We start from the raw sequence: 11,929 nt of genomic DNA, 5'->3' as shown, positions 1-11,929 counted from the left end.
ATATTCAACAAAGTGTTTAATTCAACATTCAGTGGTTTAGTAAAACAAATAAAACTAGACATGGGTTTTTACGATGTAAAAACAAGTGTGCATTGCCATGTAGCATGTCATTGCAGCATGGCTTTGCCTGCAGCAGTGGACTTGCAGAATGAACTTTGACCAAGTTCAAATTGTTTTCTATACCAGCTTGTGCCTGTCACGTCAGCAGGTGTTTGTAATTAAGGTAATTGTGTGACAATATGAAATTTGAAAAGATTTTTTTGTTGAAGTTGCGTTTGCTGGGTTTTGAACCCTGATCTCCCACATGAAAGTCCATGACATAGACCATTAGACCAATAAAGCTGTGGAAGTAGATGGTGGCAGGGATTTGTTTGTATGTGTGCAGAAAGAGGCCACATTGCCAATACAATTATTGACACAAAAATGCATAATATTACAGTCGAGCAGTWTTAAGACAATATTATAGTAAAACATCAAAATACAATCATATTAGTACTGTAAACATTGAACTACTGAGTTGAAATATTAAACTATGGTGCAGTACCAAGTTGAGTACAGCATGGGGCAGTACTGGTCCAATACAAGGCTCCATTGACTGCCATTATAATTDATTAAACATTAATATTTCATAAACTATAAGTTTTACAGGCACCAAAAGGCGTAGCCATCATTTGGCACAGGAGCTTTACAGGTATAAATTACAATGGCAGCTCTAGGACAAAGTATGCAGGAGGAGAAGCATGGCAAAGTTTAGATGACTTGGATGGGGAACGAATCACAATAGTGTGCATTGCATTGGCAATGCACACTGATAATCTTGTGAGTCATTGAAAAAATTTAAAAAAACAGCCATTTTTGTAAGTTAAAATTTATGTTATCTTGTAACATAAAAGGAAAAACAATTGTTTCAAAAATGAACCTAAAAAATTAACACTGACTCAAAAATTTGCACATTCTTTTGAGTGTAAACTTTGGTATTATATTTTTTTTGTCTTTTAATTAACTACTTCATTCATTCATTCATTCATTCATTCATTCATTCATTCATTCATTCATTCATTCATTCATTCGTTCATTCATTCGTTCATTCAGAGGCAGTGGTTCAGTTGGTAGAGCTGTTGCCTCTCAGCAAGAAGGTGATTGGATCAAATCCCAGCCAGGAACCTTTCTGGGTAGAGCAGCCTTAGAATCTTCACTTTTCTTTGTTAATACTGTATATGTTGCAAAATGTTCTGTCTCACAACTTTTCAACTCTTCCAGTAAAATCAGATCTTGTAATTGATCCAGACCTTAACTCCTTGCACCAAACACAAGCAATCCAAAAGGCTTCCCTTTTCATGAGCAAATTCCTCATAATTCTGAAATATTCATGATCAAGCTCTTTTTCTAATGGCCAGTTGGTGGAATTCAACCTGTAAGTCCAGTTCATGCAGATCAGAAATGAAATCTCGGATTTCATCTCTTTCTTTTTTAATAGTTTGGACACAACAGCTGCTCTTTTGTGCAACGATTAAATTGCTCAATGGTGGGGTGATCCACAAAATCGTCCAACTTGAACTCCAGTCTGTTCAAAAAGCTAAGCACAAAACAAACCATACTCCCTAAAGGCACCAAAAAAACACCAATAATTAAGCACTGTCAAAAAAAAAGTGTGGTCCAGGTAAAATTAAGATCCAGTGTTTGAATTGCACGGCCACAGACTGCCACAGCGTCTGCGCACAACAAAATACCACATTGTAGGARGAGTGTGATCAAACACGTCAGCCTACATTTACTGACACGTTGCAACTAACCTGTCGAACCCCAGTGGCAGGGCTCTCTCATGAGAAGAGAGGCGTTTGGTTACGCTCCCAAAGTTGGACATATTTGTTCGTTAACAATGCTTGGAACATATAAACATTTAATACAGTTAAGTTTTAGAGACCAAATAATCCCTCCAAAAAAATTCTAATAAAGTTTAAATATYTATCYAATGGAGCATCATGGTGAAAGCCATAATGCCGCACTTGTGAAAGTAAAACAGTTAGGCCTAATCTCAACACATTAGTTCTGATTTTCACACTGCCAGACAGAACATTGGAAACAAAATAAGTTTTAGAGACCAAAGTCTCAGATTGCCCGAAAGCAAAGTGCAGGAGGAGAGTTCTGCTCATTCAGGATTGATCAGTGCTTAAACCTGCAAACTCTCTGCTGCACCTGGCCTCACTGATGAAAGACCCGATCTGCTCTGTTCCAACTGGATAAAACTAAGGCTCTGGGGTTCCTTTGATTCGTTGAAAGCAGTGTTTGATCAATTCTGTATCATTAGACTGGGCAGCTTTAACAAGARCACAACAGAAAACAACCCTGTTTTTTCCCTCATTTTTACAGATGACAGAAATCCAACCTGTTCACGTTCAAAATGACAAAATGAAATTTGTTGTGGCTATGGAGAACTTTAAGCCCCCCACACACATACACCCGCCCTTCCTTCTCGAATGACCTGTTGATCATGGTGCATTTGCGACCAAATTGGACACACTCTAGAGCAGAGGTTCTCAAACTGGGGTCCGCGATAGGTATCTTGGGGGTCCTCAAAAATTTTTACTAAATTTAATTTGGTTTTTATTTTTAAAAATGCATGGAGAACAATGAACTAATAAAACAAACATAATAAACTTAATAAAAAATATGTATTCCCATGGCATTTAGGGGTTGAAATGACAATAAGTTGACTTTTAAAACAGCATGGGGTTTATGAGGGGGGTCCCCAGACCCACATGGCTCACACAGGTACYGGTCACATTGTCCAATACAAAACATAGAAGGTGAGTCTGTCATATGTCGATTATGCCATGTCATCTCTGCTGTGTTTTAGCTTTGTTGTGAATCCAAATTGTGTTTTGTTTCTACTCAGGTCTGTTAACATCAATTTCCAGCAGCAACACCYTTTTGTCACTAACCAGAGCAATGCTTGCTCTTTGTAATCTCTCATTCTGTTTTACTTTTTTGAAAAAGGTTTTTTGTACATAACATTTTAAATATAATTATAAACCTTTCTGAAAGTGGTAACTAGGGGTGTCCTAAGTATCTAGTGAYGTACAGATCAAGGCATTTTTCAATGATTGCATCAGAGTAGCTGCCACACTTCAGATCTTGATCTAATTTTTTTACATCTTGTCATCTGCACTGCCATACAACTGATGTACAGCAGCACCCACTATGATGTACAGGCCTGGAAATTAAAGACCAGCATGGTTGGTTTTCTCTTCAATTAGGCAGTAAAAGATTCACTAACAGACCACCTGCCTGGCATCAGACTCAGTTTATTGTCATTCAAACCTTACAGATATGAATGAAAAACCCAGGTCTTGGTGTGTAGTATTATTAAAACGCTATAAATAAGATAAGAACATCCAAAAACTTGTTGTTCCTATAATATTGTAAAGAAGGAAATGTGTAGATATTTATGATAAACTACAAAAAAACATTTAAAACAGACTCACCTAGAGAACATGCCATTTTGTTTTGGGGGAGGCGTTGACATTAAACGGAGACTCATCTTTGCTATAATATGGGCTAAACAAATGTTCATCTGTTAGAGTTTATATTGTTTCATTAGAAAAACGGAAAAAGTGAATCTCACAGAAAGACTCACAACCTGTGCATACTGCAGCTCACTCCCATGGCAGCGTTCTCTCACGATAAGAGGAGTTTGGTCACGCGAGCAAAGTTGGATATATCTGTTCGATAACGACGATCTGAACACATGAACGTATAGTACAAAGTTAGAGTTTAGATACCAAAGTTTCGGGTAGCTTGGTAGAGAAATGTTGAAGAAGAGGACAGGAGCTTTAGGCTGACCAGTACTGCAGACTGCTGCACCTGGCCTGAGAAGCCTCACCCACATCAGAAAGACCCACCCTGCTCTGCTCTGATTGGATAAAACTGACTGTGGGATTCATTTGATTTTCATCCTGGCCAGTGAAAATAATGGAAATCCGTCGCGGAAATTTAGAACTTTAAGCCCTGTGAGCATAACCTACCTATACACAGCCAACAAAGACAAAAACAACTATTTATTTTTTTTTTAAAAAAGAAAAGACAGACATGGGCAAAATGACGTTGGTCATAGTCATCAATTTTCAATTTCAAGTTTACTTTATTGTCAAAATCTATGTAACAGGGTTAGCACAGAAGTTGAAATTTTGCAGTTGGTTCAGTTTTGGTTTATCACCCAGGCCTTCTTTGCCTCTCCCCTATYCCTTTGTGTCTCTCAGTGTTAGATGAATAAACAGCTGGAGAGACTAAATCTCTGTGGGATTCTGCTACACCTCTTCAACCTTAGCCTGACCCTTTGGCCTTGTTCTGGTAGCAAAAAAAAAAAAAAAATACCTCACCCATCAGCCTTCAATGTTGCCCTGACATCCCACATCATGAAGGTCCTAAAGAGACTTCTGTGGGCTCACTTGAGTAAGCAAACATTTCAGGACCTATGCTGAATACATACTATACAGCTAAATAGCGTCTTTATATAACACAACTTAAAAGTAAATTCTTTTAACATTATTATATGGTAGTTGTCCTGGAAATATAAACTATCCTTTAAAGGCCTACATTTCTTCTCAAGCTAAGAGTCAGTGACCTTTTTTGCTTACCTTAAAATGTCATCATGTTTTATGATTTTACTCTATCTTCTGTTTTCTCTCGGACAATTTGTTTTAAGATCAGGACAGTATCTGTTTAGAAGTAATCAMTCTTGTTGCTGTTTATCAAACATCATTTCTCTCCTTGGCCCAATTTTGGCACCAAGAGAGATGTTTATTGTCTGCCTGGATAACATACTGTATAAATGCGTATATTTGAAACTGCCTCAGGGCACACATTCCATGTGCCACTGCCCTGTGTGACATGATGTGTGTCTTGCAAGTTGCAATAAATCCTGTTGACCATTCTACGGAGTACTTTTTATTCTTGGGTCTCGTGTTTCTGTCTAGCTAAAATAAAGATTTCCACAACAGTAGTGAAACAAATACTGAATCATTAATAGACATACAATTATCACATTGTCTTCTTTGGTTTATCTGTATTTTTTTTTTCATTCAGAACTTTGCTTTTTTGTTTAGATTTGTCCAGAACTGACTACTAAATCTTTTATTTATTTTTTTTACGGACAGCTTCTTAAAAAAACGTTAACTGCCAGTCTTTTTGTTTCTCAGTCGCAATAACAAAGCATWAGCCTTACTTTATAGCACTTTAAGCTCATTATAAGCTCATTGACAGTGTCAAATCTTTTTTGCTGTGCACAAATGTGAAAATAAGTTGTGAGAGGCAACAGCATCCAGTACTTGTATGGAGCATTTCCACTTGTTGCTTGGCAACATTGTGGCAATGACAAAACTGTAGATTACCCATTTCTGTTGCTCACCAAGAAGTTGATTGTGCACCAACTCCCCCAGAAGGCACACAAATCTGTTAAATTACAATTTGGTTTTGTGCACAGAAAGAATATAATAAACTGCATGTTTATTTTTTTATTTTAGCCATTACAGATTGTTCCATTTTAGTCTGGACTGTTGGCAAACCCAAGCTACTTCATTTACCCTGGCCTCCCTTACTTTGTGTAAGGAGATTATTTGGGTGTCTCTTTGTAGATTTTCAACTCAAAAGTTTTTCTGGATGGAAAACTTCTTTATATCGTGTCCCATCATCGTTCATTAAATCTAAAATGAGGTTTTCATCTGAAAGTAAATCTTCTGTTTAATGTGCAAAATCAGACACTTATCCTTTAATGTCAGACTTCTCTTTGATACATTATACACACGATTGTTGTAACTGAATGCAGAAGTGCATAATACATTTCCTACTGTACTTATATGTAGAGCTGGGTGGTATACCGGTTCGTACTGAAAATCAATGTTTAATTTTGGCATGATATGACCGGCGTACCAGTTTAAATTGCCTGAACAGGTTCAGAATGTCACATCACGCAAGCCCGTGAACTGCTTCACGGGGGATGTTTTTACATGCAGCACCGCTGAACACGCATGCAGGAACGAGCAGCACACAGGGCAAGCTAGAGTCACTGTGGGAGCAGCCTTCCCAATAACCAGCAGCATGCGGCGATTTTGTCGCTCACACTGGCTGACAAACAAAAAAAATTTGATTGTCGCCATTGCCGAATGTAGAATACATCTCTTTAGTGACATGCAAAGAAGAATTTTATGCYTGAAGCCTCCTCACTCATGACTGTACCTGCCTCCCCTCACTGCTAATGTGATGTTAGCCCAGATTGCGCGTCTGCCTACAACCAGGGAAGGAAGAAAAGAGTAGGGAAAAGCGACATTAGCCCTGTTCGCATGGGATAAGCATTATTTGGGGACCCCATGTAATAAATTACTCCCCGACGTCTATTTTTTTATGTGATGCATTTGCATGGGATAACTGAAGCCTGAGATTTTCCTGAAATTTACAGACATCTCCTGAATGTGATGTCGAAGCCTCGTTAGTTGACGCATTGAACACGGCAAGGGTGCACGCGCCAAAAGTGCAGAAAATTGATGTTGTCAACATCCTTCTGTTCACTGATTGGCCCTGTTGAAATTCTACTGTAGAAATCCATGTCATCTTCCTCTTCTTCTTGAGCAGTGAAGGGAGATTCGAATTGAGTGGAATTGCATAGGAAGGCAGTGGCCAGACTATAAAGGCACATCTTTGCCCATTCAGCTTCAAGCAGAGTTGACAAATTTTTTTCTGGAAGAATGCATACAAAATGTTTTAGATTTGTCAAACATTGTTCCATCTCYGCTGAGCAAATAAGTAGGTTTTGTGAGGTTTTAAAAATTCTTATTGTATTTTTTTTATTGTAACTGCATAAAAATCTTACTTGATACAAACCAGATATACAGTATATCTGGTCATTACCGTAACTTGTTAATTGTAATCAGATACAGATGTGTACCTAGTATTTCTTACACTGTACTTAAATGTTACACATAGTACCTGGTAATAGCTAGTCTATACTTGGTACTTATGTATAATAAATTGACTTGTAACCTTGTCTTTTGGGGTACATACAGGTGCTGGTCATAAAATTAGAATATCATGAAAAAGTAGATTTATTTCAGTAATTCCATTTAAAAAGTGAAACTTGTATATAATATTCATACATTACATACAAACTCATATATTTCAAATGTTTATTTCATTTAATTTTGATGATTACAAATGACAACAAYTGAAAATCTCAAATTCAGCATATCAGAAAATTAGAATCTTGTGAAAAGGTTCAAAATGGATGGCACCTGGTACCACACTCTAATCAGCTAATTAACTCAAACCACCTGCAAAGGCCTTTAAATGGTCTTTCAGTCTAGTTCTATAGGCTACACAATCATGGGGAAGACTGCTGACTTGACAGTTGTCCAAAAGACGACCATCGACACCTTGCACAAGGAGGGCAAGACACAAAAGGTCATCGCTAAAGAGGCTGGCTGTTCACAGAGCTCTGTGTCCAAGCACATTAATAGAGAGGCGAAGGGAAGGAAAAGATGTGGTCGAAAAAATGTACAAGCAAGAGAGATAACCGCACCCTGGAGAGGATTGTGAAACAAAACCCATTCAAAAATGTGGGGGAGATTCACAAAGAGTGGACTGCAGCTGGAGTGAGTGCTTCAAGAACCACCACACACAGACGTATGAAAGACATGGGTTTCTGCTGTCGCATTCCTTGTGTCAAGCCACTCTTGAACCACAGACAGCATCAGAAGCGTCTTGCCTSGGCTACAGAGAAACAGGACTGGACTTCTGGTGAGTGGTCCAAAGTCATGTTCTCTGATGAAAGTAAATTTTGCATTTCCTTTGGAAATCAAGGTCCCAGAGTCTGGAGGAAAAGAAGAGAGGCACTTCATCCACGTTGCTTGAAGTCCAGTGTAAAGTTTCCACAGTCAGTGATGGTTTGGGGTGCCATGTCATCTGCTGGTGTTGGTCCATTGTGTTTTCTGAGGTCCAGGGTCAACGCAGCCACATACCAGGAAGTTTTAGAGCACTTCATGCTTCCTGCTGCTGACCAACTTTTTGGAGATGCAGATTTCATTTTCCAACAGGACTTGGCACCTGCACACAGTGCCAAAGCTACCAGTACCTGGTTGAAGGACCATGGTATCCCTGTTCTTAATTGGCCAGCAAACTCTCCTGACCTTAACCCCATAGAAAAGCTATGGGATATTGTGAAGAAGAAGATGCAATACACCAGACCCAACAATTCAGAAGAGCTAAAAGCCACTATTAGAGCAACCTGGGCTATCATAACACCTGAGCAGTGCCACAGACTGATCGACTCCATGCCACGCCGCATTGCTGCAGTAATACAGGCCAAAGGAGCCCCAACTAAATACTGAGTGCTGTACATGCTCATACTTTTCATGTTCATACTTTTCAGTTGGCCAACATTTCTATAAATCCTTTGTTTTTATTGGTCTTCAGTAATATTCTAATTTTCTGATATGCTGAATTTGAGATTTTCATTTGTTGTCATTTGTAATCATCAAAATTAAACGAAATAAACATTTGAAATATATGAGTTTGTATGTAATGTATGAATATAATATACAAGTTTCACTTTTTAAATGGAATTACTGAAATAAATCTACTTTTTCATGATATTCTAATTTTATGACCAGCACCTGTATATAGTTTGTACTGGGTGTCCGTACTTGAGCTGTATTATGAAATTACCTTTATCACATATTACAAGTTTAATAATAATAATAATAATAATAATAATTTTATTTATAAWGCGCTTTCAACAAAGTGCTGAACAGTAAAAAAKGGTAAAAATCAATATAAAGGAAGTTGTAAGAACAAGTAACACATTGGAAAAAAAGATCAAATACAAATGTAAAATTTGACACATAAGACAAAGTGTACAGGTGGATCTTTAGTTTAGCTTTAAAAACTTCCACTGAGCAGGCCAGCCTTATGTCTTGAGGGAGATCATTCCACAATAAAGGGGCATGAAAGAAAAAAGCACGACCTCCAATAGTTTTACGTCTGACCTTAGGGATTGCCAACATACTAGTGCCCTGAGATCGGAGAGCACGAGATGGAATGTAAGGGTGGAAAAGGTCTGAAAGGTAGGGAGGCGCTAGGCCCATGGTGAGAAGCAGCACTTTGAAATCTGCACYAACATGGCAAGGCAGCCAGTGGAGAGATGAGTGATATGATCGTATTTCCTTGTTTTTGTTAGGAAACGAGCAAATGCATTCTGAACCATCTGCAGGCCTTTAGAACTTCTCTTTGGAAGCCCAGYGAGAAGAACATTGCAGTAATCAATACATGATGACACAAAAGCATGAATGAGGACCTCTGCATTTTCAAATGAGAGTGTCTGATTTTTGCAATATTCCTGAGATGATAAAARGCAGTCTTTGTTACCTCCTTTAGAAGAGACTCAAAGGAGAACGTAGGGTCAAAGAGCACACCCATGTTTTTGATTGTTTCCCTGCATATAATGTTATGGCCATCAATATTTACGCTAAGATTGTGGAACAAGTGGTGAAGTTTTGAAGGTCCAGTAACCATAAAATCAGTCTTATCAGCATTAAGGAGTWAGAAATTAGTTGATAGCCAACCCCTAATAGTAGTTCAGCAGYTTGTAAGGTTAGATAGATTGTCGCAGGTTCCAAGTGAAAAAGTCATATACAGTTGCAAGTCATCAGCATAACAATGAAAGGCCACATTAAAATGATGCAAAAGAAGACCAAGAGGCTGAAGATAGAGCATAGCAGGGGGCCAAGCACAGACCCTTGTGGGACCCCATAGCCCACAGTATTTATCTCAGAGAGCTTATTTTTAAAACTAACCCTCTGTGATCTTCCAAARAGAAATGATCTCAACCATGAGAGTACTTTTCCATTTAATCCAATTGAATGTTCAAGTCTGTCCAACAAAATGCAGTGGTCTACTGTGTCAAATGCAGCACTAAGGTCAAGCAACAATAGTGCTGAGGGACTATCTATGTTGGTATTTGCCAATAAATCATTGACCACTTTGGTGAGAGCTGTTTCAGTAGAGTGGTTAGTTCTAAAAGCAGACTGAAATAACTCAAGTTATTTGTTGACAAGTTTGTACCCAGTACTTTCCAGTTAAGTACCCAGTACATACCAGGTACATACTTCTTACATACCAAGTTACATTATGTTTTGCTACAGTTTTTTTCTGCCATTGTTGAAGACTTCAGCACAAAAAAAATCTGTAACCTCTGTTACATGATGAGATGGGATTGATTGATTGTCAGGAAGCATTTTCTAGATATAATATTTCCATTCATTTATTCATTTTTATTTGTAACAATACACAACAAAAAACAAAAAAAAACATGCAATCAAAATAAAATGAAAGGCAGCAGAAGAAGAATAAATCTTATAATATCTGCCCCTTTTTATACCCAAAAATATGTTCAAAATAAAAGTTAATTACAACAAAAATCAAAACAACTGAAAACAGATGACATTTTAGTTAGGTCTTGAAAAACTGTTACATTTTGTTTATTCCAATGCAAATATCTTTAATATTAGGTTCCATAGTTTATTATTTTTTTCTTGTTGCCATTTCTTTGCTAAGCTCCTCACACACAGTGCTTGTGCTCATTAAATCTGTGTAAGGTGTATTTTTAGCCACTGCTGCTGTCACCTCCTGACTTGCTGGCAAACTGAGTGTTTGTTTCTGGAACTACCAGACCCATTAAAATGATTTTGTTTTGAGAACAGCCAGAGCCACTGTCACTAAATGCAAACTTGATTTCTCTTTCGCACTCTCGCTCTCTGACAGTTTCTTTCTAACATTTTCTCCTTACTGTTATAGCGTGACATAGCAGTCCTTTTTAAATCAATAGCAATTGCTCTCATCTTAAACAGAAACCATTCTCTGTATTGTCCAGACACTGAGGAGCAATGTTTATGTTAAGCAGAGTACGAGGCACTCAGGTGACCTTCATTTCTATAACAACCAGAAGATTGTTTACAGTTTCAAATTATTTGTTATAGAGATTGATTATTTCTCTGACCAGTTTTACTCTGTCAATATTGACCACTTTTAAATAATAGGCAATCAGCCATGCTATTTATTAACTAATAAGTAGAAAAATACAAGAAACAGCAGCAGCTGCTWGAAACAGCTTACTGTAGCCCATAATTTAGTTTTTGTAAGCAAGAATATATTTTTATATATTTTAAGTGTACAAGTTTTTTGGGGTGCTATTAAATGTTTAGGTTCAGCAATTGGTATATGTTATTAAATAAAAATACATGTGAATCAAAAATAAATAAAATGGTTGTGTTTATCAGCTTTCAGCTGTCCTGATTTCTAAAGATTGGTCTTGGAAAACTCAGTCGACCTCTAGTTATGGAACACGTTACGCTCACTCTCCACTTGTGCAGAGACTGAGCAGAGAAAAAAAGCAGAAACACTCAAAAGGAACTTTTAAAAAATGTGGAATTAGCTTGTGTAAACTTCAAGACTTGCACATTTTGATGTGCTGAAAGAAAAGACTTTTTAATTTTCTTTGTGATTAAGTACCGGTAATAACAAATCTTTTGTTTGACAGTAATCCTATTTAACTTCCAGAATTTATCACCACTTTGAAAGTTTTGCTTATTAGTTCATTAATAGAAAAAAGAAGTGAACTATAGCATAGAAAAAAAATCTTTTAACTGTGATGTGGCCCTCCACTTGGTGCATGAGGTTTTATTTTTTTCATCTTGATTTAGAATGACTTCAAAAATTAATCAGCTGTAGACGTATGCAACACAAAYAAGCACTCCTGATGATGATCTCTTGGCCATGAGGTCATGTCATGAAACTGAACTAAACTATTTTCTTTAAAGTTACTTTTGATCTAAATGTCTGATTGTCTGTTTTCTGCATACTTAATGTGTATCTCCCCCCCCCC

At 37.4% G+C, this 11,929-nt stretch overlaps 1 protein-coding gene across 1 annotated transcript in view; it reads left to right on the top strand.

The window, feature by feature from the left end:
- The window catches only part of cog5 (component of oligomeric golgi complex 5), a gene marked incomplete at its 5' end in the record, with an annotated part of 84,989 nt that overhangs the window by 30,266 nt on the left and 42,794 nt on the right, over positions 1 to 11,929 (top strand).

This window comes from Austrofundulus limnaeus, unplaced genomic scaffold, assembly GCF_001266775.1.
Source record: "Austrofundulus limnaeus strain Quisiro unplaced genomic scaffold, Austrofundulus_limnaeus-1.0 Scaffold182, whole genome shotgun sequence".
Classification (NCBI taxonomy): Eukaryota; Metazoa; Chordata; class Actinopteri; order Cyprinodontiformes; family Rivulidae; genus Austrofundulus; species Austrofundulus limnaeus.
Note: the sequence above shows the minus strand (reverse complement) of the source record. Positions and strands in the feature narration are given on the sequence as shown.